This window comes from Nicotiana tabacum, chromosome 21 (assembly GCF_000715075.1).
Source record: "Nicotiana tabacum cultivar K326 chromosome 21, ASM71507v2, whole genome shotgun sequence".
Taxonomy (NCBI): domain Eukaryota; kingdom Viridiplantae; phylum Streptophyta; class Magnoliopsida; order Solanales; family Solanaceae; genus Nicotiana; species Nicotiana tabacum.
Genome location: NC_134100.1, coordinates 16,989,579 through 17,014,708, shown reverse-complemented (window position 1 = coordinate 17,014,708; position 25,130 = coordinate 16,989,579).

The window sequence follows — 25,130 nt, the reverse complement described above, 5'->3', positions numbered from 1 at the left end:
CCCTTTTACTTTCTTTTTAATTCCTAAAACCAAAATCCCTAAATTTATTTGTAAAGTCAAGCTTATTTAAAAAAGAAATTAATTAATCCTTAACAATAATTAACACACAAAATCAAATATTGATTAAAATAAAATCACGCAATTAAACAATAAAAATGACGAAGCTACCAAAATTCATATTTTTGTGATTTTCATTCTTTACAATAGGACATGGTTTAATTAATTCCAAAATGCATAATTAAATCCTAAATGCACATGCAACACATATTTTTTTTTGTATTTTTCAGTAGTAAAAATAGAATAAAACATAGACAGACAAATACAAATAAATCACAAACAACACACAACTATTTTATTGAATTTTTGTGGGAGTAGTTCTTGTAGGGCAATAATCGCGTGCTCACAGCCGCCCCTCTTTGTCCGGAAACAGGAAGAGTTTCCGTGCAAAGATAAAGTGAGCGGATACGAGCGATTTTTGCCCGTTCGGCTACTCCGTGTGAAGAATTTTGAAAAGATTTAACCGAACCTTTGCTTTAAAGGTTTCCTACATATCCCTGGCTACAAAGGAATCAAGTTAATGTAGTTCAGGAAGTTTTGGTAGCTGGGACTACCATGGGACTGCGATGTTGTTGTTACTGCTGTTGCATGCCGTTACCACTGATTTTCGACCTCTTTATTACACCATTGCTAGAAAGAAAACAAAAGCTAGACTAAACTAATGATTACAACATCTTATCTATCTTCAACTCGCTCTTGTAGTCTTCTTTCTGATTTCTGAAGTGGGATTCGTGCTGGGGGTATTTTTGTTGTGACCCTCCGCATTACTGACTTCTGACTTGCTCTTGGAATGTATTCCTCTGTTCTGCAGGCGGGCTCCTGACTCCAACAACAACTTAAAAATAATTCAGCCTCCACTCTCCAGGCGGGCTCCTGACCTCAACAACTTCTTAAAATGTAGCACCTCCATTCTCCAGGCGGGCTCCTGACCTTAACAACTTATTAAAAATGTAGCACCTCCATTCTCCAGGAGGGATCCTGACTTCAACAACTTATTAAAAATACAACACCTCCATTCTCCAGGCGGGCTCCTGATTTCAACAACTCCTTAAAAATACAACACCTCCATTCTCCAGGCGGGCTCCTGATTTTAACAACTTCTTAATAATTCAGCCTCCATTCTCCAGGCGGGCTCCTGACTTCATCAACTTCAAATATAACAACCTCCGTTCTAATAGGCGGGCTCCTGACTCCTTCAACTTAACATTTAACAACCTCCATTCTACAGGCGGGCTCCTGACTTCATCAGCAACTTTGAAAATAATTCAGCCTCCATTCTTCAGGCGGGCTCCTGACTTCATGAGCAACTTTGAAAATAAATCAGCCTCCATTTTCCAGCAGGCTCCTGACTCCAACAACTTCTAAAAATGTAGCACCTCCATTCTCCAGGCGAGCTCCTGACTTCAACAACTTCTTAAATTTTAACACCTCCATTCTCCAGGCGGGCTCCTGACTTTAGCAACTTCTTAAACATATAACACCTCCATTCTCCAGGAGGGCTCCTGACTCCTCGACTTCTTAAACACGTAACACCTCCATTCTCCAGGCGGGCTCCTGACTTCAACAACTTCTTAAAATAAATCAGCCTCCATTCTCCAGGCGGGCTCCTGACTTCGACAACTCCTTAAAATGTACCAGCCTCCATTCTCCAGGCGGGCTCCTGACTTCATCAACAACTTTGAAAATAAATCAACCTCCATTCTCCAGGCGGGCTCCTGACTTCATCAACAACTTAAGATAATTCAGCCTCCATTCTCTAGGCGGGCTCCTGACCTCGACAACTTCTTAAAATATAACACCTCCATTCTCCAGGCGGGCTCCTGACTTCAACAACTTCTTAAAATTTTAACACCTCCATTCTCCAGGCGGGCTCCTGACTTCAACAACTTCTTAAAATTTTAACACCTCCATTCTCCAGGCGGGCTCCTGACTTCAACATCAACTTTGAAAATAATTCAGCCTCCATTCTCCAGGCGGGTTCCTGACTTCATCAACAACTTAAGATAATTCAGCCTCCATTCTTCAGGCGGGCTCCTGACCTCGACAACTTCTTAAAATGTAACACCTCCATTCTCCAGGCGGGCTCCTGACTTCAAAAACTTCTTAAAATTTTAACACCTCTATTCTCCAGGCGGGCTCCTGACCTCGACAACTTCTTAAAATGTAACACATCCATTCTCCAGGTGGGCTCCTGACTTCAACAACTTCTTAAAATTTTAACACCTCCATTCTCCAGGCGGGCTCCTAACTTCAGCAACTTCTTAAACATATAACACCTCCATTCTCCAGGCGGGCTCCTAACTCCTCAACTTCTTAAACATGTAACACCTCCATTCTCCAGGCGGGCTCCTGACTTCAACAACTTCTCAAAATAAATCAGCCTCTATTCTCCAGGCGGGCTCCTGACTTCGACAACTCCTTAAAATGTAACACCTCCATTCTTTAGGCGGTCTCCTGACTTCATCAACAACTTTGAAAATAAATCAGCCTCCATTCTACAGGCGGGCTCCTGACTTCATCAACAACTTAAGATAATTCAGCCTCCATTCTCCAGGCGGGCTCCTGACCTCGGCAACTTCTTAAAATGTAACACCTCCATTCTCTAGGCGGGCTTCTGACTTCAACAACTTCTTAAAATTTTAACACATCCATTCTCCAGGCGGGCTCCTGACTTCAGCAACTTATTAAAAATAATTCTATTGACGTTGCTCTTTCCTGCCTCCCGAACCATTTTCCTTCTAACTTGAATCATCTTCTTTCAGCTGCTTCCCTCAAAACTGGTGTCTTATTCCTCCGAAAACTGTTGGGGTATAACACCGGTGTTTTATTCAAAAATATGTCATTTTCCCACTTCAAATACTACTTCCTTTAAAGCTGGCGCTTTCCTTCCACTGGAATTACTTCCCTCCGACTGGTGTTTTCACTTCTCTGAAACCTGCCGGGAATAACACTGCTGGGGAATTATCTTCCTTCTTTAAGATTAGTTACTTTCCTCCCTTTAACAATGGTGGGGATGGCACTGATTCACGGACCACTACCCTTAAAACTCGGGTTATCTTGCTTCTTCCAAGATTGCTTTCTTTAAAACTTGTATCGCCTTCTCTCATATACTGCTGGGGATTTCACTTCCTCCAAAATTTTTGTTATCTTCCCTCTTCCCCAAGTGGCTATCTGATTTTCGAGAAAATTTTTGCAATGAGAGAAAATTTTCTGCCCCAGTTTGATAATCTTCTTTGTGGCCATGTCTTCCTGCTATCAATAACATTTCATTTCCCTGCTTCAAATCAAAGAAAAATTTGTTAGTTTAAAACGTGGTGAGTGGTCATGCCACTCCTGCCGGGGATGGTTTTTCCCTTCTCCCTTTCCCTGCTTTGCGTTTTATTACAACACTTGCTGGGGATCATATTATTTGCTGGGGATGATATTCCTGCTAGGGATGGTTTTTCTTTTCTCTTCCTTCCCCACTCTGTGTTGTCCGACCATTGCGGAACTTGGTCGAGAATTTGTCGGAGTTGTTCCTGTATCTCGCAAATCTGCTGGGGATCCTCATAACCTTTTAACTGTTGCTTTTCCGTTTTTCTCCAACTTCCCCTGGAAATTTGGTCCTCTTGGGATCTAGACCCATTCATCATTTGGTCTTGCGACCAACTTCCTTTCGCTTTGTCGCCTTATCTTTGGCCAGAGATGCCATATTTGCATTTTGCTTTGCACCATTTTGGCAACTGGTAGTAAGCTCTGAAAATCCTTTTCAAAAGCAAATTGCTGGGGAAGTAAAGTCTTTAAACCCATAAATTAAAAAATGATGATTTCAAAAAATAGAAAAAGAAGAAGTCTTTCTGAACAAATGCTGGGGAAAAAGAAAGAAAAGAACTTATCTGAATTATATAACTGATCCCAACGATCATGTCGTGCATTTCGGATTAATCAACCCAATCTATTTGTATCAATCAATCTTTCGGACGACCTCATCTTGCTGGGGATAAACAAGCACTCAATTCTTTGCCCAATGTGGATCCTTTCCGCCAATCTTGTCTTGTCGCCTCATAGTGCCCTTCGAGGGATTTTCACTAATAAGACTCTCTCGTTTCTCTCAACTCCTGTCGTCTTATGGTGCCTGTGAAGGTTTTCACCTATAAGTCTCTCTCGTTTTATTTCTCTCATCTTCCGTCGCCTTATGGTGCATGTGAAAGTTTTCACCGATAGGACTCTCTCATTTTATTTTATTTTTCAGCTGGGGATTGGAGTGCTGCCGATATGACTCTCTCTACTGGGGATTCTTTTCGGCTATCAATTCATTTCCAGTTCATGATCCTCTTCTCTGCTGGGGATCGGGGTGTTATCCTCGACTTCCGTTTGCATGACTTGGCACTTCTCGGATACTGATCAGGAGGTCTTTTTTGGACATCAATATGGGTTTTTGTGTATGGACAAAAGGAAAAGGGGTATCAAAAGTTCAAAATAATTTTGATGGGTAAAACAGTACAACTCTTGGAATCAAACTTTCTTTCCAAAATTACAAACACAATTTCTGCCCCAGTTTTCTTGCTTGGGGTTTTTTATTTTTTGTTACACTATGTTACACTATGCACACTATGTTACACTATGCTACACTATGACCGAGCCGTGAGGTGCCTACGTATCCTTCTTTGAGGAATCAGGTCAAACGTAGTTCCCAATTCCTTTATTTTTCTTGTTATCATTATTTTTCTCTTCTCTTTTCTTTCATTTTCATTAATGATTCCAAAAGAGGGGTATGAAAGAACAAATAAGGCTCAAAAGGGGAAGCAAAGGTTACAATGTTTGGATAGAAGAAAGAATTGCCTCCGTCATTTCATTCTCCGATAAATGCCAAGTACAAACAAACAACAATTACAACTAAAAGAAATCATACATAATATCTCTTAACTGCGTCAGAATTGATAGCCATGTCGACGCATTTCCCTTCGATATCTGTTAAACATAAAGCGCCATTGGACAATACTCTCGTTACAATGAATGACCCTTGCCAATTCGGGGCAAACTTGCCCTTTGCCTCAGCCTGATGTGGGAGGATGCGTTTCAGCACTTGCTGGCCCACTTCAAACTTCCGGGGACGCACCTTTTTGTTGTATGCTCTTGCCATTCTCTTTTGATACAACTAGCCATGACACACAGCTGCCAATCTCTTTTCATCAATCAAGTTCAACTGCTCCAGACGAGTTTTGACCCACTCATCATCATCAATCTCAGCTTCTACGACAATCCGAAGGGATGGAATTTCAACTTTCGCCGGTATTACTACTTCAGTTCCATATACCAACAAATAAGGAGTTGCCCCTACCGAAGTACGGACAGTAGTGCGATAACCCAACAATGCAAATGGTAATTTTTCATGCAATTGCCTCGAACTTTCTACCATTTTCCGAAGTATCTTCTTTATGTTTTTGTTGGCTGCCTCAACTGCTCCATTCGCCTTGGGACGATATGGAGTGGAATTGCGGTGTGTAATATTGAACTGCTAACATACTTCATTCATCAAACCGCTGTTAAGATTAGCACCATTGTCCGTGATGATCAATTTTGGGACCCCAAATCTACAAATGATATGGGAATGAACAAAATCCACCACCGCCTTCTTGGTTACCGACTTGAAAGTTTTAGCTTCAACCCACTTAGTGAAATAGTCGATGGTCACCAGAATGAACCTATGACTGTTGGTAGCTGCCGGTTCAATAGGTCCAATGACATCCATGCCCCAGGCAACAAATGACCATGGTGCTGACATTGTATGCAATTCTGTCGGTGGAGAATGAATCAAATCTCCGTGTATCTGACACTGATGGCATTTCCGCACGAAATTGATACAATCACGCTCCATAGTGAGCCAATAGTACCCTGCTCGAAGAATCTTCTTCGCCAACACATATCCGCTCATATGTGGCCCACAAACTCCAGCATGTACCTCTGTCATAACTGTCGTGGCTTGACTAGCATCTATACATCTCAGCAATCCCAAATCTGGGGTTTTTTTGTACAACACTCCTCCACTGAGGAAGAAACCACTTGCCAATCGCCGAATGGCTCTTTTTTGACCTCCGGAGGAAGAAACCACTTGCCAATCGCCGAATGGCTCTCTTTTGATCTCCGGTGGCCTGCTCCGGGTATATCCCCATCCTGAGGTACTCCTTGACATCATAAAACCATGGTTCGCCATCCATTTCTTCCTCTATCATGTTGCAATAAGCATACTGATCACGAACCTGGATATGCAACGGGTCAACATGAATTTTGTCTGGGTGGTGCAACATCGATGCTAAAGTGGCCAAAGCATCGGCAACCTCATTGTGAATTCTTGGGATGTGTCTGAACTCCACTGATCGAAATCTCTTGCTCAGATCGTGCAAAAATTGTCGATATGGTATGAGCTTCAAATCCCTTGTTTCCCATTCACACTGAATCTGATGCACCAGGAGGTCCGAGTCTCCCAAGACCAGGACGTCCTGGACATCCATGTCTGCAGCTAGTCGTAGACCCAAAATGCATGCCTCATACTCAGCCATGTTGTTGGTACAATAGAAACGCAGCTGAGCCGTAACAGGATAATGACGTCCTGTTTCAGAGATAAGTACCGCTCCTATTCCAACTCCCTTCGCATTTGCGGCTCCATCAAAGAAGAGCTTCCAACCTGGTTCCTTGGTCATTTCCAACTCATCTATATGCATCACTTCTTCATCAGGAAAATACGTCCTCAATGGCTCGTATTCTTCATCAACAGGATTCTCAGCCAAGTGATCGGCCAATGCTTGGGCTTTCATGGCCGTCCTCGTCACATAGACGATGTCGAACTCCGTGAGTAATATTTGTCATTTCGCTAACCTCCCTGTGGGCATAGGCTTCTGGAAAATATACTTCAGTGGATCCAAGCATGAAATGAGATAAGTAGTATATGATGACAGATAATGCTTCAATTTCTGGGCCACCCAAGTTAGGGCACAACATGTCTTCTCGAGTTGAGTGTACTTAACCTCATATCCTGTAAACTTCTTGCTGAGATAATAGATGGTTCGCTCCTTCCTTCCTGTAATATCGTGTTGTCCTAGTACGCAGTCAAACGAATTCTCTAGGATCGTTAGATAAAGAATTAATGGTCTCGCCGGCTCAGGGGGAACCAACACAGGTGGATTTGATAAATATCCTTTGATTTGGTCAAATGCCTCCTGACATTCTGCCGTCCATTCTATCGTAGCATCTTTCTTCAGTAACCAAAAAATAGGTTCACAAGTTGCTGTGAGTTTAGCAATAAACCTGCTGATATAATTAAACCTTCCCAACAGACTCATTACTTCTGTCTTGTTCTTCGGCGGTGGCAAATCTTGGATGGATTTGATCTTTGATGGGTTCAACTCAATACTCCGCCGACTGACGATGAATCCCAACAGCTTTCCAGATGGAACACCAAATGCACATTTGGCCGGGTTGAGCTTAATATCGTACCTTCGAAGTCTTTGGAAAACTTCCTTAGGTCTGCTACGTGGTCCTCCTGATGCTTGGATTTTATGATCACATCGTCCACGTATACCTTAATTTCTTTATGTATCATGTCATGAAACACAGTAGTCATTGCTCTCATATACATTGTCCCAGCATTCTTCAAACCAAATGGCATTACCCGGTAGCAATAAGTCCCCCACGGCATAATGAATGTCGTCTTTTCCGCATCTTCTTCATTCATCAGAATCTGATGATACCCAGCATAGCAATCCACAAAAGATCTGATCTCACGTCCGGCACAATTATCGATCGAGATATGGATGTTGGGTAATGGAAAGTTATCCTTTGGGCTTGCCCTGTTCAGGTTGCGGTAATCGACACACACCCTGATCCTCCCATCTTTCTTTGACACTGTCACCACATTAGCCAACCAATCGGGATATCGAGTGACCCGAATAACCTTTTCTTGCAGCTACTTGGTTACTTCTTCTTTGTTCTTCACACTCATATCTGTCTTGAACTTCCTCAATTTCTGCTTGACGGGAGGGCATGCCGGGTCAGTGGGCAATTTGTGAACCACTAAATCCGTGCTTAACCCCGGCATGTCATCATACGACCATGCAAAAACATCTTTGAACTCAATAAGTGCTTTGATTAGTTCTTCCCTGATATTTGGTGCAATGTGGATGCTTATTTTAGTTTCCCGGATATCATCTGCATCCCTTAAATTGATGGCTTTTGTGTCATTTAAGTTGGGCTTGGATTTCTCTCAAACTGGCTTAACTCTCTGTTCATCTCTTCGAAAGCTTCATCCTCATCGTATTCCGATTCATCATTATAATCGAACTCTTGTACAATTAGTTCGGAATTAGATTGATTTTTTAGACTGAGTTTAAGATCCGCTGTGCACGCCATGTCATTAGAACAAATATGAAGAGAACTGTTCAGAAAGAGAAAAGAAGAAAACAGAATTAAAATAAAAATAAAGAGAGAAAACTTTCACTTTATTAAACTGCGGGATAACAGAGTTGCACACTTTTGCCGAATACAAAAATAAAACAAAAACTGGATTACAACTCTGGAATAATCCAGAAAATAAGAAAGAAAAATCCAGAGCCTACTACCAAGACTCCTTCCGGGTAGGAAGAGGAGTAGTCGTCCAATTGTTGACATTGGCCCTAGGCCCCACAAACTGTATGTCTGCCTTACTGGAACCTTCTCCAGCTTCTATCATGTTGACATCAGCGAACAACCTTTCAAAGCCTTCATTCAAATCTCCATCTGGCCCAATCAGTGGTCCGAGAACTTTCGGGACCGGCAGCTTTCTGGTACCTGCTCTGACAAATGATCTGTATAGGCGCGGGATTGGCTTGGGAAGGACCCAGACTCTTTTCTTCAACTTGCGGGCTCGTCTCACATCCGCTACTGTAGGCTTGAATCTCAGCCCAAAAGTATCCAGGTTCTTGGGCAAAGAAACTGGCTGGACAATTCCCTGCAGATCAATCCCCAAACCTTTTCCTGGTACAAACCCGCTGTTTAACATCTCCGAGGCTATCATGAAGGTCGCAGCTGTGATTCTGGGAAGTGGAAGGCCCCCACCCTCCGGAATTTTGTCCACTGAGACTGCGTCAAAATTGATAAACCCATGGGCCCTTGTCATCGTCGGTTTCTATGAAGGGCACAATGGCATCACTAACGGCGCCTATACCGTCATCCCCGTGTACCACAATCTCTTGTCTATCCCACTCAAATTTGACCATCTGATGCAGTGTAGAAGGCACTGCTTTGGCTGTGTGGATCCAGGGTCGCCCCAACAGAAGATTATACGACACCGCCACGTCTATCACTTGAAATTCCATGGTGAACTCGACCGGACCAATTGTCAATTCCAACATGATATCACCCACTGTGTCAGTACCACCCCCATCAAAACCTCGGACGCAGACATTGTTCTTGTGAATCCTATCATTATCAACTTTCAGTTTGTTTAGAGTGGCCAGAGGACAGATATTGGCACTGAACCCATTATCAATCAGTACTAGAGTGACCACCGAGTCTTCGCATTTTGCAGTCAAATAGAGTGCTTTATTGTGTTCTGTACCCTCTAATGGCAACTCTTCGTCAGAAAATGTCACTCGGTTTACCTCGAAGATTTTGTGCACTATTTTCTCCAAATGGTTCACTGAGAGCTTGTCCAGAACAAGGGCTTCATTCAAAATTTTCATTAATGCCCGACAATGATCGCTTGAGTGGATCAACAAGGATAGCAACGAAATATGGGCCAGGGTTTTCCTGAACTGTTCTACAACGGAGTAGTCCTGTGCCTTCATCTTCTTCAAAAACTCCTATGCTTCTTCCTCCGTCATTGGCTTCTTTATTGTTATAGGATTGGCCCTTCTCAATTCTGCGGGAACAAAACACCTTCCCGAACGAGTTAACCCCTGGGCCTCGCATACTTCTTCCACAACCTCCTTCCCCTTATGCATCACTGTCACTTGACTGTAGCTCCATGGCACAGCTTTCTCACTTGTTATCGGCAACTGCATTACTGGCCTGATAACAAATGGTTCTACGCGGGCCCCCTTCACCACCAACACTGGTGTGCTTGATACTCCCGGTAGCACTACCTTGACCGGCTCTGGCTTTTTCGCAACAACAGTTGAACCTTTCCCCATTACCACAACTGGCTTGTCATCTACCCTTCCCAATTGTACCATTGCCTTTCCACTGGTCGGTTTTTTGTTTGGACTGGCACGAATCATCATTACCGTTTGTGAGGGTTTCTTGGGCTTCCCTCCTTCGTGCACTAGCTCGATCATGTGGGCCTCATGGTGCACCGGCAATGGGTTCTCATTGATGTTGGATGCCTCTGGTGCCAGAACCTCGATCCTATTTGTGTCAATAAGATCTTGTACATCAGTCTTCAACTTCTAACACTTCTCAGTATCATGCCCGAGAGCCCCCGAACAATATTCACAGCTTACCGAGTGGTCCAGATTTTTGGGAAAGGGATTTGGCAATTTGGGCTCAACATGACTCAATAGACCTAATTTCCTCAATTTTTGGAACAGAGTAGTATAGGTATCTCCCATCAGAGTGAATGTTCTCGGCCTCTGCACCCTTTCGTTCCTGAAAGCCTGATTTTCGCGGAAGCTTGGCCCTGAAGGATTCATGTAGGCCCTTGGTGGTGGATATGTGTTTTGTGGAGGTGGATATGTATTTTGTGGAGGTGGATATGTATGTTGGGGAGGTGTATATGTATGTTGGGGAGCCAGCGCACGCCATTGCGGGCGAGCCGGAGGCTGGGTGTAAGTTTGGGCGTGATGGACGGAAAAATGTGGCTCTTGTGGTGGATAATAGGGTTGTGGAGGGTTGTATGGAGTGTGTGGATAATTTGGGTAATGGTGTCTGGGTTGGTAGCGAGGGGAAGAACCTCTGGATATGGACCTAGTACCTGCTTCGACTATTGCGACCTCATTTATCTTCTTTTTCCCGAGCGCACCTCCCGTGCCGCTTTGGATAGCCTGAGCTGTGGCCTTGATTGCCGAATAGCTCATTATCTTGTTTGACCTGAGTCCCTCTTCAACCATACCGCCCATTTTTACTACTTCGTTGAAAGATTTACCAACTGACGTCACCAAGTGACCAAAGTAAGTCGGCTCCAAAGTTTGTAAGAAGTAGTCCACCATTTCACCTTCCCTCATTGGTGGATCGACTCTTGCTGCTTGTTCTCTCCAACGGAATCCGACTTCCCTGAAGCTTTCTCCGGGCTTTTTTCTCAAGTTTCAACAGTGTGAGACGGTCAGGGACGATCTCAAGGTTATACTGGAAGTGACCTGCAAATGCTTGTGCTAGATCGTCCCAGGTATACCACCTGCTAGGATCCTGCCTCGTGTACCATTCCAGTGCGGACCCGCTTAAACTTTAACCAAAATAAGCTATCAGCAGCTCATCCTTTCCACCTGCCCCTCTCATCTTACTACAGAAACCTCGTAGATGCGCCATGGGATCACCATGTCCCTCATATAGATCAAACTTTGGCATCTTAAAACCTGCCAGCAATTGAACATCGGGGAAAGGACACAGATATTTATAGGCCACACTAACTTGGCTGCCCAATCCATGCATATTCCTGAAGGATTGCTCAAGGCTTTTCACTTTACGGAGCACTTATCCTGCTCCGAATTCTTAGCTAGCCTCTCAGTTTCTGCCGGGAGCTGAAGGTGGGGGTGTAAATGTATGGCTCGGGTGATTTGAAGGTGAGTTCGGAGGATAGTATTGGTTGTCGTGAACCTAAAACACTGGTTCATCGGATGATTTTTGCAATGTGGCGGGTGGAGGTGCCACGAAAACAGGAACAGTTGGTGGAGGAGGGTTTTGTTTGGGTGGTAGAGCTTGGGGATTATAGGAAGTTTCCCCTAGATAGTATTGGGCAATGGGGAAGCTCGTTGATGGACCAGTGGGAGGGTGTTCCAGAGTCCGAGCCGGCTCAGGGTAGGAGTAGGGGGAAGGGTTGGTGATGTTTGTCCCCTAGCCCAGGCTAGGTGCATCCCAGCTATCTCTCGTCTCAACCTGTCTACTTCCTTCTTCATCATTTGCATCTCTGTCTTTTCCTCCTCAACACTTTTGTCCGAACCAGACATACTTTCCGGAATGGGCCCTTTAGATCTTGTGTGGTAATGGTAATCTGCCAGAACGTTCTAACGAGCTAACTGTTTCGAAATCATTCTCTGAATATACAACAAACTTGTTAGCGTTAGAGTTTAACACATATTGCAATTGTCACACCTCCTTTTTCCGACCCCGCGAAGGACGTAGGAGTTTTTTCCAATTAAAGGACAATCAAAACGGGATTTATTTATTTATTTCAGAGTCGCCACTTGGGAGATTTAGGGTGTCCCAAGTCACCAATTTTAATCCCGAATCGAGGAAAAGAATGACTCCATATTACAGTCTGCGTACCAGAAATCCGGATAAGGAATTCTGTTAACCCGGGAGAAGGTGTTAGGCATTCCCGAGTTCCGTGGTTCTAGCACGGTCGCTCAATTGTCATATTTAGCTTATTTATCTGATTTTAATACAATTATGAACCGATGTGCCAATCTTAACTTTTTACCACTTTATTATTATTAATATTTTTTAAAAAAAAATTGTGAACATCGTTTAAAACATGTCTTTGGATTACGTCACATGAAATGCACCCGCAATCCGGAACACATTTTTATTCAATGTTTTAGGATTTAGATTTGGGTCGCATGAAATGCGCATCCGAGTTTAAGAAGGTAAAATTAATTAAATCGCGCCTAAAGAGTCTAGCGCGTCATTATCTTTGGGGAAGGAAGTGAAATTCACTAAACAGTCCATCCCGAATTCTAAATACTCAATTAAATATTTATTGAGGGCCCCGCAATTAGTGCATTTTATTGGGCGAGGCTCATCTCATTTTATTTTTAAAAGGACAGTCCTAAAATGCCTACATTTTTTATTGAAATTTGTATCTACAAAATAAAGGAGAAATATCTTAATTTATTTACATGTTATTATCTAGTTACATTATACTAGGCATGTTCTCAGTTTGTCAAATTAAAAAAAACATAGCAATTCTAATTTTAATCCTAGACCATTTATATGCTGAAATTAACCAATATTATTTAACTAAATAAATTTCTACTAACTTCCTACTAGATGGCCTATTCGTTTGATTTTTTATTCAACGGAATTACTACACCATTTATTTATTTTTAGGCAATAGATGTAGATAGTTCATTTGTTAAGCTATCGTCGAATGTTCCACTCTATGTATTAAATATCTACATGATTCTGATTTTTTTGCAAACTACATAATTTATACATACAAATAAAATTCAGAATATAATTAAATATAATTCAAAATTTCAACTCTTCATTTTTTCGTATTCATGCTTCATATTTCGGATTACAATAACCAGCGTGTCAGTTGTGTACCTGATATCGGAAGCAAAAGAAAATGAAGATGAGAATCAGCAGCAGCAGTAAAATCAGTACAACATAGCAACAATAGCCCAACAACAGTAACAACCCAGTAACAGACCGATGGAGTAGTAATCCAAAAAAAAACAAAAGCTTCAGCTTTTATGAAACAACAATCAATTCTGATTTCAAACAACAAAAGAAAGCAGAATATTTTTTTTTTAGTTTTTTTTTTATTTGAAAGCTTAAATATTTTTCGGAATTTTCTATCTCTTAAATGTTCAGCCCTTTTCTCTCTTATTTTCAGATTTGTTTCTCTCCCCCGTTTTTCTTTCTGTCTGTGTCTTGTCCTGTCTGTGTTTTTTTCTATCTGATTTCAAGACTTCTCTTTTATAACCCATCCCATAAACCTTTCAATTAATTAAAATCCATACTTTTTCTCTACCCAACCCATTATCTTTCCACTCATCCCCATTACATTAAATAAACATATCACACCACCCCATTTCATTTTGTCCCCCATGCTTCATTTAAAATAATGCAAGATTCCCCTTTAAATTAAATCTTGTCCCCCCTTTATATTAAATAATCATATCACAACCCACCCCATTTCATTTTGTCCCCCATGCTTCAAATAAACAATTACAAAATGTACAATTCCTAAACTACCCCTTCCGACCTTACTGAAATTACCAAACTACCCCTGAACGTATTACAAATTTACCAAACTACCCATCAGCTATAACACATCAATTAATCAAACTTAACCAAAATATAGACAATATGATCAATTTCTAACAATGTTCAAACAACAATATGAACACGGATGAACATCATAACAACAATATCACATGAACATGATTTTAACAACATTTCAACAACAAATCACATGAACACAAATTGAACAACCAAGAACAACTAAAATTTGATTGAACAATATTGTTGGCAACAACAAACCTATTTTTCGGATTTAAACAACAACAATCAAATAAGTATATTTAGATTCCTAAATTCAATAATATTGAACTTAAAATCAACTCTAACAACATTACAACCAACAATTCCTATATTAAACTTTATGAGACAAATTCAAGAAATAATCACAAATGGTAAACAAGAAATCAAGCTATACAAATTTCGGATTCAAGAACAATCAAACAAAGTATGAACATGAATTAAATCTATTTTAAACAACAAACATGATGGATTTAAACGATTAAACCAACATATTTCTCTAACACAACTAAATTCTTTAAACAAATAACAAGACCGACGAAGAAACAATTATGAACTTAAACTTGAACTTAACAATATTAACAATTTCTAACAATACATAAACACATGAAACAAATTGAAGAAATAGTTAATTAAATTTCAATTTGAATCTAACAAACATCAAACTAACAAATACTTACTTAAACAATAATACAAACATGAAATAAACATGAAAACAACTAATTAAACTTCTATTTTGAAATCTGAAAATTAATTTAACAAACAACATGAACACACTAGAAAATTATTTCAACGATGAACAACGAACAAACAAGAATTGAATTCTTTAACGATTTTGGATCCGGAAAATATCAAACAAAAATATGGACAAAAATAAAACTCAAAAACAACTAACCGGAGATGAATCAACGACGAACTTTGATTGTAAACAAATCTGTCCAAGCCTCGACCAAAGCTCGAACGAAGAACGACGAAGACGAAGAAGAAGTAGAAGCAGACGCAACTCGAAGAGAAGAGACGCAATGGCAGCCATGGCTGCCTGCGTTGATGAGGAACAGCTGAACGAGCTGGAACGGCAGCAGCAGTGGCGACCATGGCAGTAGCTGTCCGTCGACGGGGAGAAGAAGAAAACATCGGCAGAAGCAACGGGGCAAAAACGGGCAGCAGTGACGCGTTTGAACAATGAGGAAGCAGCTGCGGCGCAGTAGGAGCTTCGACGAGCAGCAGCAGCAGTCTTAAAGTGAGGAAGAAGAAACAGCAACGTTGGTTAAAGCTCGACGAAGAACGAAGGAGGAGGAGCAGCCATGGATGAGCTTTTTGAGCTCGACATGGAGAAGATGAAGACGCAACTGGGTTGTCCATGGTGAGGGTGAAGATGAAGCTGTGAGGGGTTGTTTGGACGTGATAGTGGAGGGTAAAGGGTAGCCATGGGATCTTGAGGGGGAAGCCATGGATGAGCTTTGGAGAAACTTGGAGAAGAAGAAGATAGGGAAGGGGGGGCGGATTGTTTTAGTGTTTTTTAGGGTTTTCCTTCTTCTTTTTTTTTGTTTTGTTTTGTAGAATGCAAGACAAAGGGGTTTGGGTCTTTTGGGTTATGGACTGGGTCGACCCAGTTCGAAATGGACTGGGTCGTAGGGAAGATTGGGCCATTTTTGGGCCTATAGCTTGAAATTGAAGAAGAGGCCCAATTCCGACTTTCTTTATATTTTCGCTCTCTTTTCTTCTTTTATTTTTCTAAAACTAAATTATAAAAATACTTAAACTATTATTAAGAACTAAATTAAGTTATAAAGGTGCAAATTAACTCCCAATAACAATTAACGCACAATTAAGTATTAATTAGGCATAAAATTGTATATTTGGACATTAAATGCTAAAAATGCAAACGATGCCTATTTTGTAATTTTTAATTTTTTTAAAACAATTTTAATTACTAATAATTGTAGAATTAAATCCTACATGCAAAAATGCGATATATTTTTGTATTTTTTATTAATTTAGCGAATAAACACGCATAGACAAATACAAATAATTCTTCAAAATATCACAAAATATCACAAAATTGCACACCAAAGAAAAATCATTTTATTTTTGAATTTTTTGGGAGTAATTCTCATATAGGGCAAAAATCACGTGCTTACAGCTGCCCCTCTTTGCCCGGAGACACGAAGGGTTTTCGTGCAAAGATAAAGCGAGCGATTTTTGCCCATCCGAGTACTCCGTTGAAGCATTTTTTTGAAAAAGATTTGACCGAACCTTTAGTTCAAAGGTTTCCTACATATCCTGGGCTAAACAGGAATCAGGTCAATGTAGTTCGAGAAATTTTGGTAGCTGGGACTACCGTTGGACTGCAATGTTACTGTTGTTGCATGCTATTACTACTGCTTACCGATCTCCTTGTTACACCGTGCTAAAAAAAACAAGAAGCTAGGCTAGAGTACAATTTGTTTTTGTTGCCTTGCTTCCTTGTCTGCTTGCATTTCTTTCGGTGCTTTACTTCTTTTGACACATGTACTTGAGTTTGTACTGTGACCTCTTGTTGCAACCTTCTGTTTCCCGGTGCCGGGGAATTTTATTGTTTCATGCTGGGGATTCCTATTGTAACCCTCTGTTTTATTGTCCTCTGACTTGATCTTGAAATGTATGCCTCTTGTTCTATGGGCAGGCTCCCAACTTCAACACTTGAAATTAAAGACTGAATGTATGCCTCTGTTATCTGGGCGGGCTCCCAACTTCAACTCTTGAAATGTAAAGACTGAAATGTATGCCTCTGTTATCTGGGCGGGCTCCCAACTTCAATGCTTGAAATGTAAAGACTGAAATGTATGCCTCTGTTATCTGGGCGGGCTCCCAACTTCAATGCTTGAAATGAAAAGACTGAAATGTATTCCTCTGTTATCTGGGCGGGCTCCCAACTTCAATGCTTGAAATGAAAAGACTGAAATGTATTCCTCTGTTATCTGGGCGGGCTCCCAACTTCAATGCTTGAAATGAAAAGACTGAAATGTATTCCTCTGTTATCTGGGCGGGCTCCCCACATCAACAACAACATTTAAAAATAAGCGTCATTCCTCTCTTCAGGCGGGCTCCTGACTTCAAATACACAACTTTTAAAATAAACGCCTTTCCTCTCTTCAGGCGGGCTCCTGACTTCAACAACAACTTTGAAAATAAATCGCCATTCCTCTCTTCAGGCGGGCTCCTGACTTCAAACAATACATCGCCATTCCTTTCTTTAGGTTGGCAAGATTTCAACAACTTTTAAAAACGCCTTTCCTCTCTTCAGGCGGGCTCCTGACAACAACTTTGAAATTAATCGCCATTCCTCTCTTCAGGCGGGCTCCTGACTTCAAACAATACATCGCCATTCCTTTCTTTAGGTTGGCAAGATTTCAACAACTTTTAAAAACGCCTTTCCTCTCTTCAGGCGGGCTCCTGACGTCATACTTGAAAAGTATGTCTCTGTTCTCCAGGCGGACTCCTGATTTCAACAACAACTTAGGAGGAAATGCCTCTCCTATGGGTAAAATAAACTTAGGAGGAAATGCCTCTCCTATGGGTAAGACTAAACTTAGGAGGAAATGCATCTCCTATGGGGTGAAACTAAAAGAAACTTAGGAGGAAATGCATCTCCTATGGGTAAAATAAACTTAGGAGGAAATGCCTCTCCTATGGGTAAAACAAACTTAGGAGGAAATGCCTCTCCTATGGGTGAAACTAAACTTAGGAGGAAATGCCTCTCCTATGGGTGAAAACAAACTTAGGAGGAAATGCCTCTCCTATGGGTGAAACTAAACTTAGGAGGAAATGCCTCTCCTATTGGTTCAACAACAACTTAGGAGGAAATGTCTCTCCTATGGGTGAAACTAAACTTAGGAGAAAATGCCTCTCCTATGGGTAAAAATTAAACTTAGGAGGAAATGTCTCTCCTATGGGTGAAACTAAACTTAGGAGGAAATGCGTCTCCTATTGGTTCAACAACAACTTAGGAGGAAATGTCTATCCTATGGGTAAAAACAAACTTAGGAGGAAATGCATCTCCTATGGGTGAAACTAAAACAAACTTAGGAGGAAATGCATCTCCTATGGGTAAAAACAAACTTAGGAGGAAATGCATCTCCTATGGGTGAAACTAAAACAAACTTAGGAGGAAATGCATCTCCTATGGGTAAAAACTAAACTTAGGAGGAAATGCATCTCCTATGGGGTAAAAGTAAACTTAGGAGGAAATGCATCTCCTATGGGTGAAACTAGACTTAGGAGGAAATGCCTCTCCTATGCGTGAACCATTTCCTTCTTCCTGAATTATTTACTTACCTGTGTTGTCTTCCCTCGAAACTGCTGGGGATTATTTTGCTGGGGATGACTTTTCCTTTTCTTCCTTACCCACTCTGGGTTGCCCGAAACTCTGTCGAGGATGCTTCTACATCTCGATGATCCACTGGGGATAACACTGCTGTGGATAACTCTGCTGAGTAAATATGTTATCTTACTCCTTCCAAAATTACTTCCTTTTGAATAGGATGTTTCATTCCTCTGCAAACTACTTCCCCCTTTTTCTTTCTTTTTTCGTTTTTTTTTTGAAATGAAAAGACTGAATGTATTCCTCTGTTATATGGGCAGGCTCCCAACTTCAACCAACAAATCACCATTCTATTTTTCAGGGGGGGCTCCTGATTACTTAAAATTTGAATTGTATTCCCTTATTCTCCAGGTGGGCTCCTGATTGCTGATACTTCCATTGTATTCCCTTATTCTCCAGGTGGGCTCCTGATTGCTGATATTTCAACTGCTCTTCCTTGTTCTCCAGGTGGACGCTTGATTGCTAATACTCCAACTGATCTTCCTTGTTCTCCAGGTGGACGCCTGATTGCTGGGGATAATACTACTAGGGAAGTCTCCCTTCTTCCCCTCCTTCAAATTCAATTTTTTTTTCTTTTTTTTCCTTTTTTTTTTCAACACTGCTGGGGATAAAAGTGTTATCTTCTCGGGATAACGTTGTTGAGGATAACGCTACTGGGGAATTTTATCCCTTCAAGTCGATGCTTCATTCTTCTGGAAGCTGCTGGGGATGATAATGGCTTTTTGCTTTTCTGAGCACAAGTGTCATCCCTTTATTCTGTCTGCTGGGGAATACTTCGTCCATTTAAACTTATTATGTTGGGGCAACACTGGTTCAAATACTACTTCCCTTGAGACTGGTGCTATCTTTATTCTTTTTCGAATGGGTACTTGACTTCCAGAAAATTTTCCAAATGAAAGGAAAATTTTCTGCCCCAGTTTGACAGTCTCCCTTATGGCATGCATTTCTGTCATCAATGCCATTTCCTTTACCTGTTTCAAATCAAACAAAATTTGTTAGTTTAAAACGTGGTGGTTGGTTGTGATATTCCTACTGGGATGGCTTTTCCTTTTCTCCTTCCTTGCTCTGCGCTCCACAATTTGTTGGGGATGATATTATTTGCTGGAGATAATCCCTTTCTGCTGGGGATATCCCTCTTCTTTTGTAGCATAGCTCGGAAACTGGCATTTCCTCGACCTTTTAGTCTAGTATGAATTTTCCCCAAATCATGCTCACTGCTCTCCTTGCTTTGTTCAACGGGCCTTGGCCTTGAGGTTTATAACCTTTGATTTCGGCAAGGGTATCCCTCTTGACACTTGTCAATCCTTTTGTCAATTCCCTTTTGCTGGGGATATCTTTTTTTGACACTGGCCTCGCGTTTGTTCCTCGTTGACTATACCACTTGGATGTACTAGTCAGATCTTATCTTGCATAATTGGAAAGCTGATGGCATATTTTGAAGTCAATTCACACTTGTTTTGACCTGACAGACTCTATTGGGGAGTTTTTCTATGAAAGGAAAAAGATAAAAAAAAATAATAAAAAAAGGAACAGAATAAAAGACAAATGAAAAAGATGACTCTGTAACAAAAGAAACTATAGATAAAAACCTATCAAACGCAGACACCGACTCTAATGGTCATGGCATGCATTTGTGGCCTATCTTCCGTCGTCAATCGTCTTTCAAGACCTTCAATTGGCAATTCCCCATCTGATTCTCAATCTTATTCGACTTGTAGTGCCCGAAGGGTTTTCACTATCAAGTCTCTCTCATTTTGTTTTTTTTTCTCTCAGCTTGCATCGCCTTATGGTGCCTGTGAAGGTTTTCACCGATAAGACTCTCTCATTTGTATCACTTTCCAGTTGGGGATTTGGAGTGTTGCCAGTATGACTCTCTCTGTTGGAGATTAGAGTCCTTTCTGCTGTGGAACAGAATGTTATGTTCGCCGGTAAGACTCTTCATTTGTCTGACTTGGCATCTTTTAAAGACTGATCAGAAGGTATTTCTTTGGACCGTAATGTGGGTTTTTGGATAGGGCTAAAAAAAGGGTATTAAAGGCTCAAAAATGCATTAATTTTGGGTTATTAATTACAACCTTCGGAATTAAATTTATTTACAACAAACGCAACCTTTGCCCCAGTTTCTTGCTTGGGGACATTTTAATTTATGATTTTTTTCATTTTTCAAAACTATGATCGAGTCGTGAAGTGCCTACGTATCCTCTTTGAGGAATCAGGTCAAACGTAGTTCCCAATTCCTCTTTTTTCATTTGACTTTTTTTTGTTATCATTTTTCTTTTCTTTTCTTTTTCGTTTTGTTGTTTTCTTTTCTTCTTTTTTTTTCTTTCTTTTTTATTCTTTTTTTTCATGTTTTCATGCCATGCTCGCGTTTTCTAGTCGTTTTTACTGATTCCGAACGAGGGGTATGAAAGAAAAATAAGTAAGGCTCAAAAGGGATAATGAAGGATAAAGTGTTTAGGTAGCAGAACAAAATGCCTTCGTCATTCCAGTCTTCAAAACATGCCAAATGCAAACAACACAACAAACAATAGATTTATAGTCTCTTCCGACGGTGCTGGGCTTGACAATTATGTTAAACATTTGCTTTTCCCTTTGTTATTTCTAAAACATCGTTGGGCGACACTCTCATTATCATGAAAGACCCTCACGCCAATTTGGCGAATCTTGATTTTAACGGTTTTCTTTGTGTTTAACTTGCCCCAGTTCCACATGACTCGGGCTTCAAATAATCCCAAACCGTTCTTATTTCCTTTAAATGGTCTGATCGCCTTTCCAGGGTTTTACGATTAACTTTTAAGGTTTGGCCCAAACTGTGTGCGCATGTCATGTCACTAGAATCGACACTGAACAAAAACGATAAAAGGCCTAAATAAAGAGATGACTGGAAATAAAGAAAGACCGGATTTTGTATTAGACTACTGGTGAAATGGTTTAAATAACAAAACAAACAAAACAATCCAGAACAAAATCCTAAAACAAGCTGGACAAGACAATATCCGACTTATAACCCTAATAATCCGAACAACATAAATGTCAACAAAATAAGCCACCACAAGCTTCTCTCTTGTTAACCAAGGAACAGAGCGTCCTTCCACTTTATCAAGACTGACATCTTAGCCACTGAGCATTGCATCGATACTGCCAAGACCATTACCAGCTTCAATATCATCAACATTCGTCGGCAAGTTCTCGAGGGGGCTCGAGTGCACCATGTCACTGTTATTAATCACAACCCGCCCTTCTTGGATCATTTTCTCTACTCCCCTTCTCCAACTATGACAGCTCTCAATGTTGTGCCCTATGACATTGGAGTGGTAGGCGCATCGCGCTGCCGGATCAAAGCTCCTTGCAAGTGGATTTGGAGTACATGCAGGGAGTGGCTCAATCGAGCCAGCATGCTTTAGCCTTTCAAACAGACTTGCATAAGATACTCCGATAGGGGTGAGAGCCTTTCCTCGTTTTAGCAACCTTTCGTTCCTAAATGCTTGATTGGGCCGGAAACCTGATCCAGGGGGCTTCCGGTAGGCTTGTGAAGGTGGATAGGCCTTCTGTGGAGCTGGGTATTTGGAAAGTGAAGCCTGTCTTTGGGAATCTCGTGGAGAGAAGTAGCATTGGGGAGGGGAGTAGCGTGGACGAGTGATGGAGTTACTCGGGTAGCTAGGAAAGCTGTCATAAGTGGGCTGGGATGGAGAGTATGGGGGATGGGTAATGCCAGAGTTTGAAAAGCTTGGCGGTGGTGGGGGTGGTGCTTTCCCAGTTGTAAGCACGTGATTTTTGACCCTCCCCGAGAATTTTCACATTTTTAGCGTGAATATGTGAAATTGGGTCTAGTATAGCTATTTTAACTATTTTTACTTTATTTCGTTGCAAAAAGAAAAATTACAAAAAAAGTATATATATAAATTTTAGTTTATGTATCCCTCATAAACTTGAAAAATCAAAAATTGCACTTTATTTTGGTACTTTATATAAATTCGAAAGTTAACAAAAAATATATATATAATTCTATTAATGTTTTGAAGTCATTTTAATACAAAAAATATTATTTCATATTTTTGTCTTTATTAAAAACGAAAATTACAAAAAATATAGTTTTATTAATATTTTATAGTTATTTTAACATTGAAAAATACAAAAAATAGTACTTCATATTTTATCTTAATATTTACGAAAATTACAAAAATAGTTTTATTAATATTTTGTAGCTATTTTAAAACCTTAAAAATATTTAAAAAAAAGATATAGTTTTGTTAAATACTAGTCTTATTTTCGGTAGTTATTTTGCTTACATAGGACTAGTTAAGCAACGTGTTCCTATTTCTCGGGTCCGGGCAAAAGAATAATATTCGGGTTCAAACTACCCGATTTTAGGCCTAATTTTCGGACCTAGCCCATAATAACCGTGTCCAGGACACGTGGGGAACCCCACCACGCGTGGGGGACATATGCCTTGAATCCCACCACGCGTGGGCTCATTTTTCTGGGTAAAACCCAGTACAAAACACGGACAAAAAGCAAAAAGGAACGGGGAGACTTGGGGGGATTTTTGGAAATTTGAAAAAAAAAAAAAAACATGTACTGTTTATCTTCTTCTTAAGAAGAAGAAGCAGAAAGAACGGGAAAAAAAAAACGAAACCAGCCCCCCTCCCCCTCGTCGTCATTTCCGGACGACAACCAAACGGGACCAACTCCTCCCACCTTCACCACCGAGTAACCAGCCCCCCTCCCCCTCGTCGTCATTTCCAGACGACAACCAAACGACCATTCCCCGGTCACCTTCCCCAGCTCCCTCTCCGCCATAACCACCAGCCCCATCACCACCGTCGTCAACCACCACTACCCCGTCACCTTCCCCCAGCTCCCTCTCCGCCTCAACACCACCACCATGCTGCCCGCAACCCCACAGTCCACCAGACCAAAAACCATGCAAAACCCTCACGTCCAAAACCACTAAACAGATCCCTCCATCGTCCAACTGCTGCCCGTCAAGCAGCATCTATCGCTGCTGCATCGTCAAGCCTCATCGTCGACCACTCTCCGAACAACCACCCCTCCTCCTCTAATCCCATCGCAACCGGGCGATTATACAGTCGCCATTCGCGTGTCCAGTGACCGCTATTTCTTCATTGTCGTCGTGTAGTCCGTCCGAGGTCGTTGTTGGGTTGTGTTCGTGGCTTCCGGTCTGATATCGTTGAGCTTGACGTCGAGTTTGGTCGTTGAGGTCGATGTAGAGGTTTGGTCCCTGGTTCTATTCGTTTCTGTCTGTTCAGGTTAGTAAGCTCTCACTGTATTAGATAAAGAAATTTTATGTTCAATGTTCGAAGTTGCAATATATCGATTGATATGATAATTTTCTGCCCATGTTTCACCGTACGCATTTTTGCTCATTTTGCGTTATGTGACTCTTGTTTATTCGATGTCATTCAATTAAGTTGGACTGTTGTTTTACGACACAAGTTTGACGTTAATTTGTTCGTACTTTCCTTCGCTTAGTTCATTCGAAAAAAAACAAAATTTATTATCAGTACTTGTTGTTATTACTTCCAAAACACTCATTTTGCTAGATTCCTTTTATTAAATTTGTGACGAGTTATGAGATTTCAGTTGTCAATAGGTTATAAAGTTTAGTATTGTTAAAGGCGTAAAAATGGCATCCTTTTAAAAAAAATAAAAAAAAAATGTAAAAATATATATAAAAAAAGGTAAATAAAACAAATAAATAAATAAACAAAAAACGAGACTAGCTTCGCCAAAAATAAAAATGTACATATTGTGGAGCCCTCGCAAAATATATGTATTAAGTACTTAGATTTCGGGACGGCCCGTTTAGTAAATTTCACGGCCCTACCCAAAAATAATAATGCGCTAGTTGCTTCAGGCGCGCCTTTAATAATTTGATTTTCCTAAACTCGGGTGCACATTTATGTGACCCAAATCTAAATCTCAACGGAGTCGAAATATGTCTCTAGTCACGGGCGCATTGATTGTGGCGTGGCCCGGGATGCATTTCCATGACGTTGCAAATTCTTTAAAAAAATAAGAATGAGATGAGCCTCGCCGAATAAAAAATACAAATTGCGGGGCCCTCAGCAAATACTTGTTTAAAATTACTTAGAATTCAGGAGGGTCGATTAGCGAATTTCACGGCCTCCGCAAAATAATAACGCGATAGTCTCTTTAGGCACGTGTTTAATAATTTACTTTCTTAAGCTCGGGTGTGTATTTCATGCGACCCAAATCCAAATCTCAAAACATCAAACAAAATGCGTTCCGGATTATGGGTGCATTTCATGTGACGCAGTCCAAAGACGTATTTTAAGCGATGTTCACATTCTTGTAAAAAACAATAATAATAAAGCGGTAAAAGATAAAATTTGCACATGGTTCATAATTGTATTAAAAATCAGATGAATAAGCCGAATATAACAGTTGAGCGACCGTGCTAGAACCACGGAACTCGGGAATGCCTAACACCTTCTCCCGGGTTAACAGAATTCCTTATCCGGATTTCTGGTACGCAGACTGTAATATAGAGTCATTATTTTCCTCGATTCGG